Below are 24,534 nucleotides of genomic sequence, written 5' to 3' on the forward strand. Positions count from 1 at the left end.
AAACTTCGTCTTGTTGCATTTTTATGTTTTTTAGTTCTTCTGCCAGTTGTTTTGAGTTTTTGCAGTATTGGTCTGTGAGTCCTAGTAATGGTCTAATTAGTTCGGTAAGTGCTTTTGATAAGTTGTATGTCACTGAACCAATGCTATCTACGATGGGGCGTAATGGTGTTCCTGGTTTGTGTATTTTTGGTGTACCGTAAATCCTGGGGATGACATTGGCTGTGGGTACTAAATGATTATATGCCTGTTTATTTTATTTTCATCGAGTAGCAGTTTGAGTAATGCTTTAAGTTTCTTTTTCTTGTCTTCTGTTGGGTCTTTTCTTAATATCTCGAAGGCATTGTCACTGAGTAATTCCATCATCCCAAAGACAGAATACATCCGGACAACAGATGCAACACCATATATGAGATTCCATGCCAATTATGCAATAAAACTTACATTGGGGAGACAGGAAGGAGTTTCAACACAAGAAAAAATGAACATAGAGTGCGAAAAGGAGACTGCTACAAGACAAACCCAAACAATAAAAGAAAAGGCACAACAGGAAGATAAGTCAGCCATAACAGATCATTGCAAAAGGGAAAATCATATTATGGACTGGGGGAATGCCAGAGTCATCCACACAGAAGATAATAAACATCAGCGCTGGATCAGGGAGGCCATAGAGATCCGTAAGCGAAGTCCGAGGACCATCAACTGAGATGAGGGAGCATACATGCTCTCCCATACCTGGAGTGCCATCTTGTAGGGGACAAACTGACAGTAGAAGGCGTGACCGACCTGTCAATCCAGACAGGAAGGCCACGCCTTCGGAAACATCAGCTGATAAAAGATGCGTCACCAATAACATCCGGTGACACTCTGAGGAAGACGACAGTCGTACGTCGAAACATGTCAGGTAAACAAACCTAAAAAATTAGATGTCTGATAAAAAAGAAAAAACTAACAAAAGATTAGTAATCATAATAAAAATAATAAAAATAAGAATAATTTTTACATTTCTATAAAAATTAGTGGAAACAAACAAGTGGTTTGTTTTATTGCTAAAAATTTCTCATAGAAAGATACAAATAAACAGATTACAGCCGAACTAAAATACTGACCTAACTATAATGGAATTATTATTATTATTAGTTGTCGTAGTAGTAGCAATAACATCCATGCTATAACAGTAAGATGACATGAGAAGTATTTAATGGTATTCTTTACCCATTTAAACAGCAATTTTTCAATTACATTTTTTGAAACATTAGAAAACATGTGGGCAGCACGGTGGTGTAGTGGTTAGCGCTGTCGCCTCACAGCAAGAAGGTCCGGGTTCGAGCCCCGTGGTCGGCTAGGGCCTTTCTGTGCAGAGTTTGCATGTTCTCCCCGTGTCCGCGTGGGTTTCCTCCGGGTGCTCCGGTTTCCCCCACAGTCCAAAGACATGCAGGTTAGGTTAACTGGTGACTCTAAATTGACCGTAGGTGTGAATGTGAGTGCAAATGGTTGTCTGTGTCTATGTGTCAGCCCTGCGATGACCTGGCGACTTGTCCAGGGTGTACCCCGCCTTTCGCCCGTAGTCAGCTGGGATAGGCTCCAGCTTGCCTGCGACCCTGTAGAACAGGATAAAGCAGCTAGAAATGATGAGATGAGATTTGAAAACATCAGAATATATGTTTTTTAGCTGCTCCGTTACATTACAGGCAGTCTACAGTTTATAAAAAAGTTATGATAATCATTCACATCAAGATCTTTAAAAATCTTTTTTGACTGCATGCACTAGAACATTCAAAGAAAAATCATTCAATCAATATTTTAAATAGAAAAGTTTATTATGTTAATATTATTATCTTTCTTTTCATTACCGGTAAACACAAATAGATGGGAGAGCTCTCCAATATTTCCAGAAAGCAGCTGAACAATGTCAGTAGTGGCCATGACATTCAGATTAAATGGCTTTTACAGCTTTATATTTTAAGTGTCACTTAAAATAGAGAGCTCTGAGAAATTATAACTTGCACCAAACATTATAACTAAGTGGAATTTACTTCCCACTTTCCTTACGAGATTTAAATTTATTACTACTAGACAATACATGGTACCTCTTTTGTTCGCTCGCTTTTCTCTTTCCCGCTGGGCTCTCTTCTCCCTCTGACGGCGTTACTTCTGAGGGTGTAAGCTCACCCACCACTTTGCCTTCGCCTGCCTCCACTTCTCTCTCTGCTCCTCTTTAGCAGCTCAAGTCAATCTAGGTTGCTCTGGCTGCTCTGCTTCTTTTCGGGCTCTCATTGCCTGCATCTGAAACCTGCTTTGTTCTCTCTGAATGGCCTACACACACACACACACACACACAAAAGTTAGCTTTGTATTTGGCAACTTTTCAACATATGATGAATAACCCTGTTACATAAAAATGAAACTTGTACTAATTGCAATATTCAGGTATGCTTCGCTTCATTCACTTATACTGCCATACACATATTCTTATTGACAAATATATCAACAATAGACGCATTTGCAAAATATCTCATATGCACACTTTGATTTAGGTTCTTGTAAAAAATGTACCTTCTTTTCTTCAGAACAATTTTTTCTGTAGACTTTTGTTGCCTCTCTGCCTCTTTGGATGTATTCAGCCCATCTCTCAGGTTCATTTTGTTTCAATCGGTCTTTCCAATCGTGTGTCGCCTCAGCGGCAGTTTTCCTTTTTTTGGGCGGTGGGGGTGGAGTAAGGCTAGGAGTGTGTGTCTCTAAAAGACAAATCCTTAGCCTTGAACTCTGGCACGAAGCCACTGACCTGATTAAAAGTAAAAAAGCTTAATGATTTTTATTAGAAAATTTTGAAGGTGTGTGTGTGTGGGGGGGGGGGGGGGGGTAACATGATGGCGGTGAGCTGAGCAGACGCTTTTGCCAGAACTCCGTGCCACTCGGTGCTAATTTTTTCATTATCCTGACAACAACCGGGCGCTATAAGCCATTTTTGTTATGAACATAACAGGCTATGTCCTTGGAAAACTTTTGGCCACAGTCTTTCGACAAGATGGGAAGAACCAGAGGAAATAAAGACAAAAAAGACGTCCTGTCTGAGCCCGGCGACAACACACAAAATGGCGACCAGGCCGAATTTGTAACCGCAGATGGGCTTGACCCTGCCCTTGCTAAAGCCCTGAGCATAATGACTTCCAACATTATTCAAGTTAATAACTTAGTTATTAAAGAAAAATTTAGCCCTCTGGCCGAGACTATCCACAAGCATGCTATGGAGCTCCAGGCCACTAGCAAGCGGCTAGATGAAGCAGAGGCTAGATTACTAGCAGTTGAAAACTCCACCGCAGCACAAGAGCCAAGGATTGTGGAGCTGGAAAAGCAGGTTAGCGCCCTCAGGGAGAGTTTGGACATGGCTGAAAACTCTTGTAGGCGCCTAAACATTCGAGTCGTCGGCTTGGCGGAGGATACAGACTGGGCAGCCGGTGGAGTTTTTCGAGTCATGGCTACCTCGCGTCCTAAAGATGACCACGAAGGCCGGCCGCATAAAGCTGGAGAGAGCCCACTGCACCCGAACAGGAGGCCCAGGTCACTGCTGCTATGATTCCACGCGTTCAGAGACAGAGGGTCATGGAAGCGGCGCACCGGGCGAGCCAGGACGGTGACTTAATCTACAAAGGATTCAGGGTCTCTTTCTACAGCGATTTTTCCTCGACGGTGATGAAGAAACGCAAGGCATACGATGCGGTGAAACAGCGGCTGCGAGAGCGAGGGATGCCATATGCTATGCTGTTCCCGGCTACTCTACAGGTGATACATGGAGGCTCCAAAAAAAGGTTTTCCACCCCGGAAGAGGTTCGCGTTTTCATTGCCTCTCTGCCTGGATGATAACTCTGCGGAGCACAGAGCTCCATTTGTCTAGTTTGGAACACTTTTTCTGTAACAGACGTAGTTTTCCCACTCAGGCTGGTATGTCATGCTCTGTGTTCTAAATGTTGCCTACTCTTGAACACTCAACATTTTGAACATATTGAACATTTCCTAACAGAGTGGCGTGGCTGCTCGTAACGTGAATATTTTGTTTCCACCTTATTTCGTTCACTCCCATAGGGAGGACTTTTTTCGCTTTCTTGGCATGCTATTCATCATATGCAGTCAGTTCGGTCATGGTGAGTTTCAAAGGTGCTTGTATGGTGAACAGTCCCTGTTTATTTGGGGAAAGACCTTCAGTTTGTTTTTCTCTGTTGTACATTTGTTATGCTTGTTTAGAGTAGTTCATGTGTTTAGCTCAGGACATGACTTGTGTATAAGATTTATGTGGGGTATCAGTGTGGCATTTTCCATTCCTGTTAAACATAACTGTCCTATGTATCTGATAATGTGGGTCATGGGATGCATATATAGGGCGAGTGTAGGTGTAAACGGCTCTGACTTTTTTATCCCGCCCTTATGGCAAATAGTACCTTATGGCCATGTCCGATTTATATAATATTTAGGGCCCGAGCACCGTTCGGTGGGAAGACCCTATTATTTTTCGAAGGATTATGAGGGCCCGAGCACCGTTCGGTGCGAAGACCCTACTGTTTTTCGAAGGATTATTATTATTAAAGTCCAAGCACCGAATGGTGTGAAGACCCTATTGTTTTTCGAGGGATTATTATGGCCTGAGCACCGTTCGGTGTGAAGACCCTATTGTTTTTCGAAGAATTATTAGGGCCTGAGCACCGTTCAGTGTGAAGACCCTATTGTTTTTCGAAGGATTATTATTATTAGGGCCTAAGCACCGTTCGGTGCGAAGACCCTATTGTTTTTCAAAGGATTATTATTAGGGTCCGAGCACCGAAGAGTGTGAAGACCCTATTGTTTTTCGAAGGATTATTATTATTATTGTTATTATTTTTCTGTCACGTTTGGCCTTATTTGAGGCATTTCCCAGCACGAAAACTCACGAAATTTGATACACACATCAGTCATTGTCACCGCTACTCAGCCACAGACTTTTGGCCCCGGGCATGGCCCAGGGACTTCATAGTGCCCCTTTTCCATTTCTCATTGAAATGAATGGGTAGAACTTTGGAATGATGTCATAAGGCCATTTGGAGTGAAATTACACATGGTCATTTTTAAACGTACTCCTCCTAGACGGTTCATCAAATTCATGTCAAACTTGGCAAACATGATGCCAAGATATTGCTGAAGTTGAATTGCTCAGGAATTTTTGATATGTTGTAATATGTTGAAATATTATAACATATAATATGCCAAGATATTGCTGAATGTTGCACTTGATATCTTGTAATATGATTCTGATTCTCTTTAGCCGTTATGGCATCTTTATTAACAATCACGATCTTACACCTTCTCTAGTCGCGGTGGGGAGAACTCCGAACTCTTTTCATCTCTTTACATACACACTCTCACAAGTATGCACTCAAATGCACACGCAACATCTATGAGCACACTCTCTTTCACACACACACACTTTCTCTCTCTCTCTCTCTGACAAACACACACACACACACACACACACACACAAAATAATAGTGGAGCACCATACCTAAGAAAAAAATGGCAAACCCATCGAGTCGATTTTTTTGTGGTTTGTCCGTGCACCACCAGTCATACACACCGCCTAGTGGCCAGTGTTAGTAATTACCAGTCATACACACCGCCTCGTGGCCAGTGTTAGTAACTACCAGTCATACACACTGTTGTGGCCACTGTTAGTAATTAACAGTGTTAGTAATTACCAGTCATACACACCACCTAGTGGTCAGTGTTAGTAGTTACCAGTCATACACACCGCCTAGTGGCCAGTGTTAGTAATTACCAGTCATACACACCGCCTCGTGGCCAGTGTTAGTAACTACCAGTCATACACACACCGCCGGCGGCACGGTGGTGTAGTGGCTAGCGCTGTCGCCTCACAGCAAGAAGGTCCTGGGTTCGAGCCCCGGGGCCGGCGAGGGCCTTTCTGTGCGGAGTTTGCATGTTCTCCCCGTGTCCGCGTGGGTTTCCTCCGGGTGCTCCGGTTTCCCCCACAGTCCAAAGACATGCAGGTTAGGTTAACTGGTGACTCTAAATTGACCGTAGGTGTGAATGTGAGTGTGAATGGTTGTCTGTGTCTATGTGTCAGCCCTGTGATGACTTGTACACCCTGGCGACTTGTCCAGGGTCCGTAGTCAGCTGGGATAGGCTCCAGCTTGCCTGCGACCCTGTAGAAGGATAAAGCGGCTAGAGATAATGAGATGAGATGAGACACACACCGCCTAGTGGCCAGTGTTAGTAATTACCAGTAATTACACACTCACGAGAATGGGTAACATATACAATTCTGTGCACACTCACACATGCATATTTATGCATACTCACATGCACACGCAACATCTATGAGCACACTCTCTTTCACAGACACACTTTCTCTCTCTCTCCCTCTGACAAAACACACACACACACACAATAATAGTGACCTGCCATCATTGTGCATTTTGCTGCAGACATATGAAAACTCTGCATGTACACACACACACTGCAGACACAGGAAAGCTAAGATGACAGCGTGAGATAGAGATAAGTAGACACATGTATAGTTTTGTACATATATACTAGTGCATCTCAAAAAATTAGAATACCATGAAAAAGTTCCTTTTTTCATAATTTAGTTTAAAAAGGTAAACTTTCATTTATTCTATATTCATTACATGTAAAGTGAAATATTTAAAGCCTTGTTTTAATTTTGATTATGGCTTATAGCTCATGAAAATCAGAAATCCAGTATCTCAAATTATTAGAATATTCCCTAAGATCAATTAAAAAAAAGGATTTACAATACAGAAATGTCCAACTTCTGAAAAGTATATTCATTTATACACTCAGTACTTGGTTGGGGCTCCTTTACCATGAATTACTGTATCAATGCGGTGTGGCATGGAGGTGATCAGTCTGTGGCACTGCTGAGGTGTTATTGAAGCCCAGGTTGCTTTGATAGTGGCCTTCAGCGTATCTGTATTTTTGGGTCGGGTGTTTCTCATCTTCCTCTTGACAATACCCCATAGATTCTCTATGGGGTTCATGTCAGGCAAGTTGGCTGGCCAATCAAACACAGTAATATCACGGTCAGCAAACCATTTGGTAGTAGTTTTGGCACTGTGGGTAGGTGCCAAGTCCTGCTGGAAAAGGAAATCAGCATCTCCAAAAAGCTCGTCAGCAGATGGAAGCATGAAGTGCTCTAAAATCTCCTGGTAGATGGCTGTGTTGACTTTGGACTTGATAAAATACAGTGGACCAACACCAGCAGATGACATGGCACCTCAAATCATCACAGACTGTGGAAACTTCACACTGGGCTTCAAACACCTTGGATTCTGTGCCTCTCCACTCTTCCTCCAGACTCTAGAACCGTGATTTCCAAATTAAATGCAAAATGTACCTTCATCTGAAAAGAGGACTTTGGACCACTGAGCAACTGTACATTTCTTTCTCTCCTTAGCCCAGATAAGACACTTCTGACATTGTCTCTGGCTCAGGAGTAGCTTGATATTAGGAATGCGAAAGTTGTATCCCCTTTCTTGAAGATGTCTGTTCGTGATGGGTCTTGATACACTGACACCAGCCTCAGTCCACTCCTTGTGAAGCTCTCCCAAGTTCTTGAATCAACTTTTCTTGACAATCCTCTTAAGACTGCGGCCATCCCTGTTGCTTGTGCACCTTTTCCAGCCACCCTTTTCAGCAATGACCTTTTGTGGCTTACCCTCCTTGTGGAGGGCATCAGTGATCATCTTCTGGACAACAGTCAAGTCAGCAGTCTTCCCCATGATTGTGGTTGTGTGTACTGAACTAGACCGAGAGATACACTGTGTTCATACTGTTTTACTCAAACTCGAAATTAAATATTCTAATATTTTGAGATGGTTTTTTTTATGTTTTTGTACTGTATGCCATACTGATTAAAATTAAAATAGAAAAATACTTGAAACATTTATGTGTAATGAGTCTATAATATATAACATTTTCACTTTCTTAAATAACTGATGGAAAATATTGAACTTTTTCACAATATGCTAATTTTTGAGATGCACTAGTAAATGTACATTCTCTCACCACAGAAACACACACAGTCTTTGTCTGTCTATCTCTCATCCGTCAAGCAATCATGGCATTTGCAACATGCGCATCACCTTTGAACATATGAAGAATATATGACATGTGACTGTTTTGTTGGGTGGCGGAATGTCCTGGGTTGCAGAACCACACGTGCGAGGGCCCATCAAGGCCACTAGCGGCTTTAATAATATCTGTTTTTGGAACATCCGTGGCCTCCAAAAACCTGCCAAGAGGACGGCAGTATTATCATTTTTGAATAAGGAAGATGTTTCTATTGCGTTCCTCCAGGAGACTCACCTGGAGGACAAGGATAATGCTAAATTGCAAAGGAGTTGGGTGGGGCAGCTCTTTGCTACTTCATGTTCTTCTTTCAGTAGGGGCGTAGCCATTTTGATTAGTAAAAAGCTAGCATTTACTAGGTCTCTTGATTGTGTTAAAGACAGCCAGGGCCGGTATAGAATTGTTAAAGGAATACTCACAGAAAAAGAAGTAACATTTCTGAATCTATATTGTCCCCCAGCCTAGTCCCCTGATTTTCTCTCCAAGGCTTTTGCAGTTTTTATGGATTGGGCCTCAGGGGACTCTTTTGTGGGGGGAGATTTCAATTGTCACCTTAATCCCTCTCTTGACAAACTTCCATTTGACATTTCTCCCCCCTCTAAAACAAGCGAGGGTGCTCACTAACATAGGTCACGATATTGAATATTCTGATGTGTGGAGGCAGCTTCACCCTACTGATTCAGAGTTCACTTTTTTTCGGCCCCACATAAAAGCTTTACCAGAATTGATTACATTTTCATCCCCTCCTCAAAAATGTCTCTTGCTTTATCATGTTCTATAGGCAACATTGTGTTATCAGACCATGCCCCCCCTTTATTTGGTATACTCTCTCGCTGAGGACAGGGCATTGTCACAGTGCTGGAGATTTCAGCCTGATCTCCTCAAAGATAAGTTTATCTCCTACTTTACTTCAGAATTTAAGATTTTTTATTATATCAACTCACCATCCACAGATAATCCCTCTGTCCTCTGGGAGACGTGTAAAATATACTCTCATGGACTGATTGTCTTTTGTTGCATCCAAAAGACGTGCGAAGAATAAACAGTGTAAACTTCTTGAATCTCGACTAACTGAACTGGAGAAAAATCATATCTAGTCCGAGTCCTGATTTGCTTAAGGAACTGTTATCCGCACGTGCTGCATTAAATACTTTTCTGATTCAGGACTCTGAACAGTCCCCTAAATTTGCCAGGCAGAAATTATACGAGTTTGGGGATAAACCTGGAAGATATCTTGCTAAGCTTGTCAAAAAGAGGGCAGATTCTCAAAATATAGTCTCCATTACTGACTCTAATGGTGTAAGATCGTTCGATATTAGAACCATTAATAAACACTTTGCATTGTTTTATTCCAACTTATATAGTTCCGAGCAGCCTGACAGTGCCCTGACCCTTATGCGTCAGTTTTTTGCAGACTTAAGACTCCCCAAAGCTACGGATGATCAAAAATTACAACTAAATGCCCCAATTACTAGAGAGGAAACGCTACTTGCTTTGAAACCTACACTGTCCAGTAAGGCCCCAGGGCCAGATGGATTCGGATGAGAGTTTTATAAGGAGTTTAGTGGTATTCTTTTACACTCTCTGCTGTCTATGCTCAATCGCTCATTTGATAATGGGATCCTACCTCAATCCCTTAGGGAGGCCAACATTTCTCTTATCCTTAAAAAAGGAAAATGCCTGGATAGCTGTGCCTCATACAGGCTGATAGCCCTACTTAACTCTGACCAAAAACTGCTCTCCAAAATTTTGGCCTCACGCCTAGAGAGTGTTCTGCCTCATATTGTCAGGGAGGATCAAACTGGTTTTGTCAAGGGCCGGAACTCATGTAATAATATGAAGAGGCTCTTTAACATCATCCAACTAACCCAGAGTTGCAAGGACCTGGCCCTCGTGCTGTCTTTTGATGCCGAGAAGGGTCTGACTGGGTCGAGTGGTCGTATTTGTTCTATGCTCTGGAGGAATTTGGTCTAGGCGATAATTTTGTGAATTGGATTAGGGTTCTGTATAATTCTCTGATGGCAGTGGTTCTGACTAATGGACCGAGATCCGACAACTTCCCCCTCCACCGCGGGAATAGACAGGGCGACCCTCTCAGCCCCCTGCTCTTTGATATTGCTATTGAGCCGCTGGCCCAAGCAGTAAGGCAAAACACTTTAATTTCTGGTATTTTCATTGGTGAAAAGGAACACAAAAATTACTTTATACGTGGATGACATTTTGATACATTTATCACAACCCCAAACTTCTGTTCCCAGCCTGATTAAGGTCATTTCGTCATTCAGCGTCTTTTCGGGATATAAAATTAACTTTACAATATCCGAGGCTATGCCCCTAGGGTCATTAACATGTGTTCCAGATATGGCTGAGCCCTTCCCGTTCCGCTGGTCTCCCACCGGTTTCGTTTACTTAGGAGTGCATGTAACACCCACTTTTGGTCAGATGTTTAAGTCCAACTCTCCCCCAAGAGGTGGCCAAGTTGCAGAAGGAATTTTCCAATGTGTTCTTGCCCCTTCCCAGCCACACCCACCTCATAGAACACCACACTGAGACGCCCCCGGGGTTGGTGGTGCGTAGCCACCCTTACCGCTTGCCCAAACCGCTTGCCCAAACAATAAATGTAAAAAAAAAAAAAAAAAAAAAAAAGGTTGATTCAGGATGAACTCAAAGCCATGCTCGAAATGGGCATAATCGAGGAGTCCCACAGTGACTGGAGCAGCCCGGTGGTCCTGTTTCCCCAAGACTGACAGGTCGGTCTGGTTCTGTGTGGACTATAGAAGAGTCAGTGCGATAGTCTAAATTTGATGCATATCCAATGCCTTGCATTGATGAGTTGCTCGATTGGTTAGGCGCTACTCGCTTTTATTCGACACTGGATCGAACGAAGGGATATTGGCAGATCCCCTTGACTCCTCTATCCCAGGAGAAAACTGCCTTTTCCACACCGTTTGGGTTCCACCAATTTGTCACGCTTCCTTTTGGGTTACTTGGGACTCCCGCTACGTTCCACTGGCTCATGGACAAGATCCCCTGCCCTCACGCCACCTATGCGGCAGCATAGCTTGCCGACATCATTATTTATAGCAATGATTGGCCGTGGCACCTGGAACACCTTAGGGCCATCCAAGAGGTGCTGAGGCATGCAGGTCTCATAGCTAACCCGAAAAAGTGTGCAATTGGGCGGGTGGAAGTATGGTATCTGGGTTTCCACCTAGGTCATGGGCAGGTGCGTCCCCAAATTAACAAGACTGCAGCGATTGCAGCCTTCCTGAGGCCCAAGACCAAAAAGGAGGGGAGACAGTTCCTGGGGCTGGCTGGCTACTATCGTAGGTTCTAGGGCTGCACGATATCAGAAAAATATGCGATATTCGATAACATGACTGAATATCTCGATATCGATATGTATCACGATAATTAAATATATAACGTTTTTCTTACCTCTACTCGCCGTTCTGCCCTGTATCTAGCATTAAAAAAAAAAAACACCCAATGCATTGCTTCCATTCCAACATTATTTTTTATTGGAAAAACATGGCTACACCTGCAATGGTGTCCATCAATCATCTTTAAATCTCTTAATTTTTGTGAGCACAGCAGAAAATGTCTTAAGTTGAAGTAAACAAAAAACTGAAAACTACATTACATTAACATAAAGCATTCAAAATGGCAATTTCAGCGGCTCCCGGGAGATGAAGGTGAGCGACACAGATTCACCATAAACTCAAACACAATCTGTTAATAACACATGCGGGTGAGAGAGCAGTGGTGTGGTGTGTGTGTGTGTGTGTGTGTGTGTGAGAGAGAGAGAGAGAGAGCGAGCGGTAGTGTGTGTGTGTGTGTGAGAGAGAGAGTGAGTGAGAGCGGTAGTGTGTGTGAGCGAGTGGTAGTGTGTGAGTGAGCGAGCGGTAGTGTGTGTGTGTGTGAGAGAGAGAGAGAGAGAGAGAGAGTGTGTGTGAGTGAGCGTGTGTGTGTGTGTGAGAGAGAGAGTGAGAGCGGTAGTATGTGTGTGTGAGAGAGAGAGAGTGAGAGCGGTAGTGTGTGTGAGCGAGCGGTAGTGTGTGTGAGAGAGAGAGCGCGCGATTTTATGTTTTTATGCTTCTGTACAGCAGTGTTTGTCCCAGTGAGCTGCCCCACCACTGTTTTACAGGTACATGTCTTGCAAAGTACCCGAGTTTGCAGTACATCACCCCTCCTGAATCCAAAGTACTTCCAAATAGCAGATGTGCATATTTTTTTTTTTTTTGGAAACCAGTTCCTCCTCACACAAGTTTGTCTCACCACACTTGCTCCCGCCTTCCGCCATCACCACGAGGCTTTTACTTGTTTTGCAATAGGGGGCGGAGTTATCCCGCGGCGCTTGACGACATTCAAATGTGATTGGACGGTACAGAAAAATGTGCCTTTTATCGAAATTTATGTAATTTTTGCGGTATGTGTATCGCAAACTATGATATCGCGATATCGATACTTTTTCGATATATTGTGCAGCCCTAGTAGGTTCATACCTAATTATTCGGATGTCACCAGCCCACTAACTGATCTCACTAGAAAGGGAGCACCAGATCCGGTCCAGTGGACGAAGCAGTGCCAACAGGCTTTCACTAAGGTAAAAGCTGCACTGTGTGGGGGGGAGTGTTGTGCAAGTTCACACTTTTTTTGAACTAGTTCAAGTTCAGTTCAAACATGTTAAAAGTGAACTGTTCACGTTCATAGTTCACAGTTTTAATTCTGAACTAGTTCAAAGTTCAGTTCATTTTACTTTTAGGTGGGATATGAAAATAAAGACTAAAATCATATGCTACATTCTAGCTCAAAACTACTCACATAGATATTATATTCTATCACACAAAATGGAAGTTATTGTACATACTATATATGGAAAAAAGGACAAAATATTTTGATTTCTTCACTGACTCAACCACTGCTACCAAAACGTTACACGTGACTTCAAACAAATGCCTTCAGTTTCAACTAACAGTAACTTCGAATAAACGACAACTAGACTTCCTCATAAATGTGTGTTTCTAAAAAGATGACTGCCAATATGTATATACACTGAAGGAGTGCTATTTTAAGATCCATATCAACAGCATTGACCATATCAACCATATTGATCAGACAGAGGGATGCATGCTCAAGGGCTTTTTATTTCTCAAAATACAAAACAGGAAAACTTCAGATAGCCTCATTCTTCAGTACACATCTGTGTATGCACACAACAATCAAATTTCTAAAATTATTTGGCATTGTACTCATCTGTGTTCTCCGTGACGCTACTTGAACTTTCACTGGCCATGTTGCTGTGAGTGTGTGCCGGCTGTGGTGTGCGCGCTGTCTGCTGCCTGTAGCTAGGGAACGCTGGGTTACGCCTACTCTGCTCTGCTGCATCATGGGTAACGTAGTATGGAGCCAAATCATAGAGCCATCCACTATCTCCGGCTTCACACTACGTTATCCATGATGCATTGCACACACGTGGCACCTCAGGGCAGTGAGTGACATCATCATCAGACTGACAGTGAAGTAGTAGAACGTAAAATATCTTGCAAGTAGACGTGCCACTCGATTCATCAGGTTTCATGTTTCGTTCATCTTCATGTTTGTCGTTCATGTCGCATAATTTGAACGAATTCACGTTCAAGTTCTTTCATTACAAAGTTGTTGCGTTCAGTTCAAAGTTCATGGAAAAACGAGCGTGTTCAGTGAACGCGTTCATGCACAACACTGGTGGGGGGCCACTTTTACACTCCCCTGACTTCTCTCTCCCCTTTGTTTTACACATGGACGCATCGGACAGAGGCCTGGGGCCAGGGGCCGTTTTGTCCCAGAAGGTGGAGGGCGAGGAACATCCCGTGCTGTACATCAGCTGCAAGCTCTCGATGCGTTACAGCAAGTACAGCATCTGCAGTTGTTTAAAAATGGCTCCAAGAGACATTCCGGAGTTGTGTACATCTGCGATCCTCTTTCTCAGATCTGCACTGAGCTCCTTGGACTTTCCCATTTTACTGTGTGTTGGTCAATCCAATGAGTGCTGTAAACAAACCCTTTTTATGAAGTCACAGAGACGCTACCAGCTGTAGTCAATCATGATCACTAACAGGAAGTTAAGAGACCTCAGCCTTGGTAAGATAAGACATTTTGGAAGTTTCAGCACCTCTGAATTAATAATCCAAGTGAGCGTATGTAAATTTTTACCCTGCATGTATAATTTTGACCCTGGGTTGATTTCAGAAAACCCAAAGAAAATTAAAACTTGTGCACCAAATTCTAGTGGGTTTTTTTTAATTAAAAGGTGTCATTCTGCCACAATAAAAGAACAGTTCAAAGAAATTACAGAAAGCCCAAATATTGCCATGACATTCATGTCACTGTATGTCAACTTCTGACCACAACTGTACAATACATTTCTACAGCAATTATACCCGTTTATGCAACCTAATTATAGTGCAATATTCATTTCAATACACTAATTACAGTGCAATATATTCTGTGGGCAACATGGCAATACATCTTTCCCTTGTGCAATCCAATTTTAATGTAATATACATTTCAACACATTCATTATAGTGCAATATATTTATACATATTCTGTATATTTTGTATATTCTGCAGAACACTCCATCACATTCTTATTTTCTTTTTATTACATTAAATTTTACTCCCTCTTTAAAAAAAAAAAAAAACACCCCCAACTATCCTCAAGACCTCACGAACACAGCTGGATTGAGGTGTTTGAACTAGTTTTGTTGAAACTTTTGAATAATTATGATTAAATTGGTGATTTTCAACAAATATTCAATTTGTCCGTATGACAGGCACATGCGGATTTGACTTATCTGGGTCAAACATTTGGTCATCCCAGACAGTTGGACTACCATTAATGTCGAGCCCCGGGTCTAAATATACACTTTAGGACTGCAGTTGTCAGGAACAGTTTGACACTCAAGTCTCCATCAATGAACAGTTGGTAATATCAACAAAACAGACTGCATGTTAAAACTATAATGAATTTTCTGGTTACACAATTGCATTTTTTTAACCATATAGGACACTTACAGAAGTGAGTTATTTAGAATCACGTGACCTGTCATCACCCAAATGAGGATGGGTTCCCTTTTGAGGTTTCTTCCTCATGTCATCTCAGGGAGTGTTTCCTTGCCATTGTTGCCTCAGGCTTGCTTATTAGGGATATGTTAATTAATTCACATGTTTAAAATCTGTATTTTTCTGTAAAGCTAGTTTGCAACAATATCTATTGTTAAAAGCATTATATAAATAAATTGACCCGATTGGACAAAAGAACAAAAAAAAAAAAAACTGCACTGAATACACAACCTCCCTGGCAGAGGTAATAATAATGCTGTCCAAACGTTCCTACTCCACATGAACTAAGCTATTGCGTTATCAGTTATGACACGATAAGGATGACACTCTGTGAACAATCTACACATCTTGGAGGTGTAACTTGTTTTGTAAACAGAAGACAGCATGGGAGATGAAGAATAGCAGCAAGAAGACCAATATCCTGAAAGAAGCATCAAAGCGGTGGAGATACAAATCGCTTCTGGTCATAACTTTAAGAATAAAACCACAGCGAAAACAGGATGCAAAGATTTGAGAGTTGGGCTTTTAGCCTTGAGTTAAAGTAACAGGTTTTGTTGCTGCCAGAGCTAACCGTTAGACAGAATTCTCTCTCTCTCACTCTCTCCACGGATCAGAGGCTTAGAACTCAATACCATACGATTCTTTCAGTAACAAGAGCTCCCGGTTCGGGAAACCATGCGTAAAATAGTCACCTATGATTGCATCCATTTTACTACATACTCTGCAGAAGGGGTAATACTACTGCTGTACGAGTAAGAGACAGCAAGGAAGGTGCTAGGGTGGTCATCGGGAAGGAGGAAGGAAGACAAGGAGACATGGTGGTGGAACAAAGAAGTGCAGGAAATTATAAAAGAGAAGAGGCTAGCAAAGAAGCATTGGGATGATCAGAGAGATGAGGAAAGCAGGCGGTTATACAGAGAGACAAGATAGAAGGCAAAAAGAGCAGTAGCGAAGGCGAAAGCAGATGCATACCAGTAGTTGTACGAAAGACTGAAGACCAAAGAAGGAAAGACCTGTACAGACTAGCTAGGCAGAGAAACAGGGAAGCGAGGGATGTACAGCAGGGAAGAGTGATGAAAGATGGAAATGGAAATGTGCTGACAAAGAGAGTGTATTAAGAAGGTGGAAAGAGTATTTTGAGGATTTATTAAACTAGGAGAATCCAAGAGAGAAAAGGTCAGATTCAATGGAGACAGCAAATCAGGAAGCAGAGTTGGTTCGTAAGGATAAGGTGAGGGCAGGCATGAAAAGAACGAAGACTGGGAAAACAGTTGGACCAGATGGTATCCCGAATGAGGCTTGGAGATGTTTGGGTGAGACGGCTGTGGAGTTCCTAACGAGATTGTTAAATAAGATCCTAGAGAATGAGAAAATGCCAAATGAATGGAGAGTGTGTGCTAGTCCCAATATACAAGAATAAGGGAGATGTACAGAGCTGCAGTAATTACAGAGGGAAAAAATTGATGGGCCACACCATGAAGCTATGGGAAAGGGTATTGGAGGCGAGATCGAGAAGAGAGGTAGTAATCTGTGAACAGCAATATGGGTTTATGCCAAGGAAGAGCACGTTGGATGCAATTTTTGCTTTAAGAATGTTCATGGAGAAGTACAGGGAAGGCCAGAGAAAGCTACATTGTGTTTGCAGACCTGGAGAAGGCATACAATAGAGTGCCGAGAGAAGAGTTATGGTATTGTATGAGAAAGAGTGGAGTAAATGAGAAGTATATTAGAGTGGTGCAAGACATGTATGAGCAGTGTTTCCGCTATGTACAATTGGCTGCAGCGGGCCGCCGCACCTTCAGGAATTCCTGAAGGGGGGCCGTGGCCCGGGTAACTTTTTGAAAATTATTTTTGAAAATTATTTTAAAAAATACGCTAAACCAATATTTGACATTGAGCGGACTCGAGCCTGGCATGAACCGCTCCGACGCGCCATAATGACACCAATCTATCACCAGCCAATCAGGAGACTTAATCAAACGCATCCCCTGCCCACCAATCTATCACCAGCCAATCAGAAGACTTAATCAAACGCATCTCCCGCCCACTTGTGTCCGCGTCTGAGACGTTGAATTTTCACAGAAGGAGGAAAGAAGTTGACTGAGGTAAGACTCATTATCATCTCATCATCTCTAGCCGCTTTATCCTTCTACAGGGTCGCAGGCAAGCTGGAGCCTATCCCAGCTGACTACAGGCGAAAGGCGGGGTACACCCTGGACAAGTCGCCAGGTCATCACAGGGCTGACACATAGACACAGACAACCATTCACACTCACATTCACACCTACGGTCAATTTAGAGTCACCAGTTAACCTAACCTGCATGTCTTTGGACTGTGGGGGAAACCGGAGCACCCGGAGGAAACCCACGCGGACACGGGGAGAACATGCAAACTCCGCACAGAAAGGCCCTCGCCGGCCCCGGGGCTCGAACCCAGGACCTTCTTGCTGTGAGGCGACAGCGCTAACCACTACACCACCGTGCCGCCCCTGAGGTAAGACTGTGAGATAAATTAACGAACGAATAAGACAGGAATTTCAACATATAGGGCTTAAGTTTGTTACCATTAAATAAGCATTGCTTGTACAGTAGCGTTATGTCGTTACAACGTTGACCCACTTTTAACGTGCCGAGTACCGACTGTAGCCGCTAACATGCTAATTAGCTTGCTGTCAAAAGTGCAAAGACCTTAAATTGCTCTGTGTAAATTAGAAAATGGCGCAACTTCCTCTGTAGCTGTCACCTCAGCTTGTCTTGAGTTTTGAGCCGATCACAACAGGGCAGCACTGTGGCCTGAGGTAAAACATGATAGTTTTAGTTTGTTTAAATTACAAAAATGAGTACACCCAATGACTGTCTCATATACTCTTCATATACTCATACTGTTTAAGTAATGCAATAAAACTAATCTTTAAAAGTGGAATTTACTCAAACTGTTTGCATAGAATGAACTTTTGGGTTAACAGTGTAATAGTGTTGCAGTGTTCTGCAAATTTGCAATTTAATATTTCAGATCTTGAGACATGAAAGTGCTATTTTAAAAAATAAAAGGTCAGAAATGTTTTCTCGTCTATTTAGTTCATTTTATTTCCTCAATAATTTTCCTTGATTGAGAAATCGGTCTGGGCTCTTATGGGTTAATCAGTAGCCTGCATGCTAGTATATGTTCCATTTACAGTCAAACATTTTGATGGACTCCAGGCTCAGTTTTGATTAATCAAAAATCTGCGTAGTAGTACAGTCTGAAGATGCTTTTGCACATTTGGTGTCAATTGAACAAAAATTATGGGAGGATATAGGTTTAATAAGTTTTACAATTTTTGAAGTGAGTGATGGATTGATAAGTTTAGATATGTTCAATATTTTATCTTCAGACATAATATTGTAGATGTTTCTTTACCTGCTTGATAGTTTTGACCGGGACTCCAATCTTCCTAAGAAGAGTCATTAGTCCTTAAATTAAATTCATTATAGACATGAACTTAAAATCATTGTTTTATTTTATGGCCTCGGTGCCCTGGCTTTTGGCCTTCGTGCCCTCGGCATCAGCAGAGCATTCGTTTTCCACATTTCGTCGACTGAAATCATACCTCCGATCCACAATGACACAAAAGAGACTGAATGACTTGATGAACTGCCATATTCACCGTGACATTCTGGAACAAACTGACATGACAGCCATCGCAAAGGAGTTCGTGCAGGCCAATGACAGACGCAGGCAGGCCTTTGGGAAGTTTTAAGGGTAAGTCATTGGTTACTTCTATGAGCACCGCCGAGTGCACTGCTTCCTCTGTTTTCAATGTTTCTATACTGCATTGGTACTGATACAAGCAAGTTGTTTAAGTTGAGTTAGCCTACTACCGAGGTGCTTTTTGTTGTGTACTGTTGGCTGTTTTAGCATTTTATTCTGCGCAGTTATGTGCTGGCATGTTGTGGGCTAAAGTCATGACCGATGGATTAATCTATGTATAGCCTTCTGTGCTGTTGGCTGTTTTTATCCTCGTACTGGGGTGGGACGTCTGAGCGCAGGTCTTGCCACCGCACCTTCAAACATTTTCTAGGGGAAACACTGATGAGAACAGTGAAACAGCAGTGGTGTGCGGTTGGAAAGACTGAATGGTTCAAGGCGAAGGTGGGAGTCCATCAAGGATCTGCTTTGAGTCCTTTCTTGTTTGCCATAGTGATGGATAGCTTGACGGACGAAGTGAGGCAAGAGTCACCATGGAACATGATGTTTGCAGACGATATTGTGATGAAAGTAGAAAGGAGGTTGAGTTGGGTTTGGAGAGATGGAGACATTGGAATGAAGAGGAATGAAAGTGAGCAGTAGCAAAACAGAATACATGTGCATCAGTGAGAATGGGGATGAGAGTGTAGTGAAGATGCAAGGAGTAGACAAAATTGGTGAATTCAAGTACCTGGGGTCAACTGTGCAGGAAAATGGGGGCTGCAATAGTGAGGTGAGAAAGAGAGTGCAGGCAGGGTGGAGCAGTTGGAGAAGGATTTCAGGAGTCATTTGTGATAGGAAAGTCCCAGCAAACATGAAAGGTAAGATATATAAGACAGTAGTGAGACCAGCTGTGACGCATGGATTGGAGACCGTACCCTTAATGAAGAGACAGGAAGCAAAGTTGGAGGTGGTGGAGTTGAGGATGTTAAGGTTTGCGATGGGAGTGACAAGGTTGGACAGGATAAGGAACGAGCACATCAGAGGGACAGCACATGTGGAGAGCTTGGGAATTAAGCTAAGAGAGATGAGACTGAGATGGTATGGGCACATCCTGAGAAGAGATGCAGAGCATGAGGGAAGGAGAATGTTGAGGATGGAGCTGCCAAGCAAACGAAAACAAGGAAGGCCAAAGAGGAGATACATGGATGTGGTGAGAGAGGACATGAAAGTGGCAGGTGTGTTAGAGAAGGATGCAGAAGACAGGGAGCAGTGGAGACGAAAGATCCGCTGTGGCGACCCCTAATCGGGAGCAGCCAAAAGAAGATGATGATGATTACACCCATTTTCAATGTGTAAAACTTTCTGATTAACATACTGCAGAAGGGATGAAGCTGCCTGATTGGCTAAAAAAAAATACAAGAAAAAAATCTGCGAGAAATCAAGTCGGAATTGCGAGAAATATAGCCGTTATTGGGAGAAATAAAATCGGAATCGCGCAATTTAGCTAAATAAATAAAAACCCCTGATGGATAGGGGACTTCAAGTTAAGATTATTTAAATAATTTCAACATACAACTAAATAGGTTAGCCGAACTACAAATCTGTCCTGAGTGGATAAATAGTGCACTACATCGAGAGTACATGGCATAATTTCATAGTGAATGTAGTTCACTTAAAAAGTGAAGTGGAGATGCATTTGGGATTCGGCCACACAGCTTCAGTTTAACTTACCTCAGTGTTTTAAATCCTCAGAGCCAGACACAATAACGTGCTTTTATTTTTATAAATCGAGGGGCTAAAGTTGTTCAGGCAAGCAGCGGCTTTTTCTTCTCTAATGTTTTCTGGCAGTTGGAGAAACAGCTTACTGGACGCGTTACCGCCACCACCTGGACTGGAGTGGAGTTTCAGGGTGCAGGACGCCTGTCTTCTTCTTTGGGGTTTTACGGCAGTTGGCATCCACAATGTTGCATTACTGCAATCGACAGATTTATTTTCTATATTCTTGTCATTTCATTTTAAAGCCGTCTTTCCAGTCCAATTGTTTTTTTAAAAAAAATGTAAATAAACATTTCCCCCCGTAGCAGTGTCTCCATTAGCCCCTTTCCCAAATCCCAGCATGCATCTCAGCGGTGAGGCTCACGTTGCTGATAACGGTACAAAAACAAATATTGGGCAGTATAATCATTTTCATTGTCCAAATATCGGATGTAAGCTGAAATGTGATCGTATTAGATTGCCTTTATATGTCCAGTTACTGATTCCATTGTATTTTTCTTCAGCACAGAAGCTTTTAATCGATCATCTTTATATTATCGCATTGTCTTTGGCTCTGACTGACTGCACTGCATTCTGTGGTTTTCACTAATCTAATACTAGCAGACGCCCAGTGAGAAATAAATCCTTTGATGTAGATTGTATATTATTTTTTTTTAAGATTCACTGTTTTTTATTTAAGAACAAGATCCCAAGATGGGAGACAGTAACATTACAAAGTCAGTGATCAACACCCACCCCCAACCTTAGATACACATCACATGACCCAATAAGTCATAAATGAAATAAAAGAAAGAGTTGACTAACAATAGTCAAAGCATGATATTTACCTTATGCTATAATGACATCAAATATCAAAATGGAAGAAGGAAAGGAAAAAAAAAGGCATGTGAGATATTTCATTGTGCATGATTCGCCAATAAGTCTGTAACCCCCTCTGCCGTTTTTTCCCACATTTGTATTGTTGAGACTCTTGCCCCATGGATTCTTGCCGTGGATAATTCCATCATTATAACATCTTGAAAATACAACAGCCACTTTTTAATAGGAAGTTTGTGTGGGGGAAGCCACCTCTGAACAATGAGTTTTTTCGCTGCTGTTAGGCCTGCAAGCCACACTTTTCGTTGTCTCTCTGTACATTCAAACTGTGAGTCATCATTCAGTACAAGCTTGGTAGTAAAGGAATATCTAATTCTAATAATTCAGACAAAATAAAAGTTACCTCTTTCCAAAAGAACTGAACTTCCTCACAATCCCAAACCATATGTTTATATGTACCTGGAATATCTTTATTACATAGACTACAGCATAGACTCTTCGTGTGCTTCGCATGGAACCTATCAATGGGTGTCCAGTATGCCCTGTGACAAAACTTGAAATGAATCAGCTGATGATTAGGGTTCTTTGATGCACTGAAAATATTATCCCATACCCCTTTCCAATCTATAGAGTCTGTCTCTAAATCGCTTTCCCACTTAGCTTCTATTGAAATGGTAAAGTAGGACAATTCTAAGAGCCATCTATATGAAAAGGTGACAAATCCTCTGCAGGGAGAGATCAGTAATTTATAAATAACCGGGTGAATTTGCACATTTGAATCCCATGGTACCCCATAGGCACGTAATGCTGACCGCAACTGAAGATAGAGGAAAAATGAAGATTTAGGAATATCAAAAAGTTGACAAAGATTTTGAAAACTCATCAGTCCATCCCTGTTATATATATATCACCCAGTGTATGAATACCACAAGAAACCCATGACTGAGATCGAAAAGGCATCTTTCCAGAAGTCAGACCATGATTATTCCAGAGAGGAGTGTGTGTGTTTGCTTTCTTGTCATATCTAACCTGTTTTTCTATTCTTCTGAAATTTCTAATTGTATACTGTATTATAGGACCAAAGTCAATATGTTTAGTTTTAGACAAAGTGGAGAATAACACATCTTGGAGTCTTATAGGATGCACTAGGCCTTCTTCAATCTCCCTCCAAGAGGTTAGTGACGATGAATCTAACCAAATTTTCACCGGACGCAACTGGAAAGCTTGATGATATAATTTGAAATTTGGCAGTGAGAGTCCCCCATCAGACTTGTAACGTTGTAAAGTGGAGAAACGTATTCTGGGGTGTTTCCCATCCCATATAAACCTGCGTAAAAGCGCATCTACTCTTTTCCAATAGTCAGTCGGAGGTGGCAGTGGAAGCATCATGCTAATAAAATTTATTCGAGGCAGGACATTCATTTTTATTACAGTGATTCTAGTTTGTAAGGAACCTGACATTTTGCTCCAAGTGGCCAGATCCCGCTGTACATCTTTGAGTATTTTTTCATAGTTACACTTTATCAGTTCAGGGAGTGATGTCTTAACATTTATACCTAAATAAGTTAGCTCTAATTTTACAGGAATCACTGAGGGTATTGCAACGTTCTTGGCCATGTTATTGAGTGGCATTAAAGCAGACTTGTCCCAGTTGATTTTATAACCAGATATAGCCTCAAATTCATCAAATACGGGGAGTAAACCATTGAGTGATTTCTGCAAATCTGACATATATAAGATAATATCATCCGCAAACAAGGATATCACATGCCTTGACCCCTTGATTTGGATAGGTGTAATAATCTGATATTGTCTGAAATACTGTGCTAACGGTTCAATGGACAGAAGAAATAAAGCAGGAGAAAGAGGTGAGCCTTGACGTATACCTCTAGAAACTGAAAATGGATCAGAGTGTAGGCCATTTGTGCATACCATCGCTGAGGGGTTTCTGTATAGAACTTTAACCATATCAAAAAACTTGGATCCCAACCCAAATTTATCCATAACTACCCACAAATAATCCCAACTGATTGTGTCAAACGCCTTAGCTGCGTCTAGTGACAGAGCTGCACATGGGGAATCCACCTCATGAGAATGATCAATAATATGGAGCAAACGACGTATATTATCTGCAGCTAATCGTCCCTTCATAAACCCTGTCTGATCAAAATGTATGAGCTTTCCCATATAATTATCCAATCTTGAGGCTAATATTTTGGAGTATAACTTGAGATCAGAGTTTATTAAAGAAATAGGCCTATAATTGCCACATTCAGTATGATCTTTGCCTTTCTTTGGTAGCAGAGATATGAGTGCGGAATTCATATGGTCATGAAAATAACCCTGGTCCACCGCTGCATGTATGGCCTCCAACAATACTGGGCCTAGGCTGTCCCAAAACTGTAGTAACAACTCTGGAGGTATACCGTCCGGCCCAGGTGTTTTTCCCCTGGTCAGACTTTTCACAGCTTTAAGGAGCTCTTCTAGAGAAATAGGTTTACCCAATTCTTCAGAGTCTAAATGTTCCAAACAAGGGATATTTATGGCATCCAAAAACTTATGGCATCTGTCCAATTCAAACGTTCCAGTAGAAGAATACAAGTCCTGATAAAACGACTTAAATAATTTATTTATTTATTTCGGCTCAAAAACTAGTTCCCTTTCAGGAGATCTAATAGAATTTATGGATGTATATTTCTCACATTGTTTTAATTTCAATGCAAGAAGTTTGCTAGGCCTGCTTCCATGAAAATAGTATTTCTGTCTAACCCTATGAATGAGGAATTCTGCTTTTCTTTGTAATAAATCATTCAGTTCATGTTTAGCTGCTGTTAATCTGTGTTCTACTGACCGACTATAGGTTTTTTTTAAGTTGACCTTCAAGTATATCGCATTGTTGTTCCAACATTTTTACTCTCTGGGTTCTGACTTTATTTAAGTGAGATGAGAAGGAGATACAGAAACTCCTTATAAATCCTTTTGTAGCCATCCAAACAAATATAGGATCAGAAACAGAGTCTCTGTTAATGGCTAAA

At 41.8% G+C, this 24,534-nt stretch overlaps 1 protein-coding gene across 2 annotated transcripts in view; it reads right to left on the bottom strand.

The window, feature by feature from the left end:
- LOC132894124 (histone-lysine N-methyltransferase PRDM9-like) overlaps positions 1 to 20,733 on the bottom strand; it is a 51,680-nt gene extending 30,947 nt beyond the window's left edge. For both annotated transcript variants that reach the window (XM_060933469.1, XM_060933467.1), the window contains exons 1-2: positions 20,639 to 20,733; positions 2,088 to 2,313 (exon numbers count right to left, since the gene is read on the bottom strand). The gene's annotated coding sequence lies outside the window, so the exon portion shown is untranslated. The remainder of the gene's footprint in view (positions 1 to 2,087; positions 2,314 to 20,638) is intronic.
- Positions 20,734 to 24,534: the final 3,801 nt, after the last annotated feature.

The sequence above is a fragment of the Neoarius graeffei genome, chromosome 11, assembly GCF_027579695.1.
Source record: "Neoarius graeffei isolate fNeoGra1 chromosome 11, fNeoGra1.pri, whole genome shotgun sequence".
In the NCBI taxonomy this organism is placed as follows: Eukaryota; Metazoa; Chordata; class Actinopteri; order Siluriformes; family Ariidae; genus Neoarius; species Neoarius graeffei.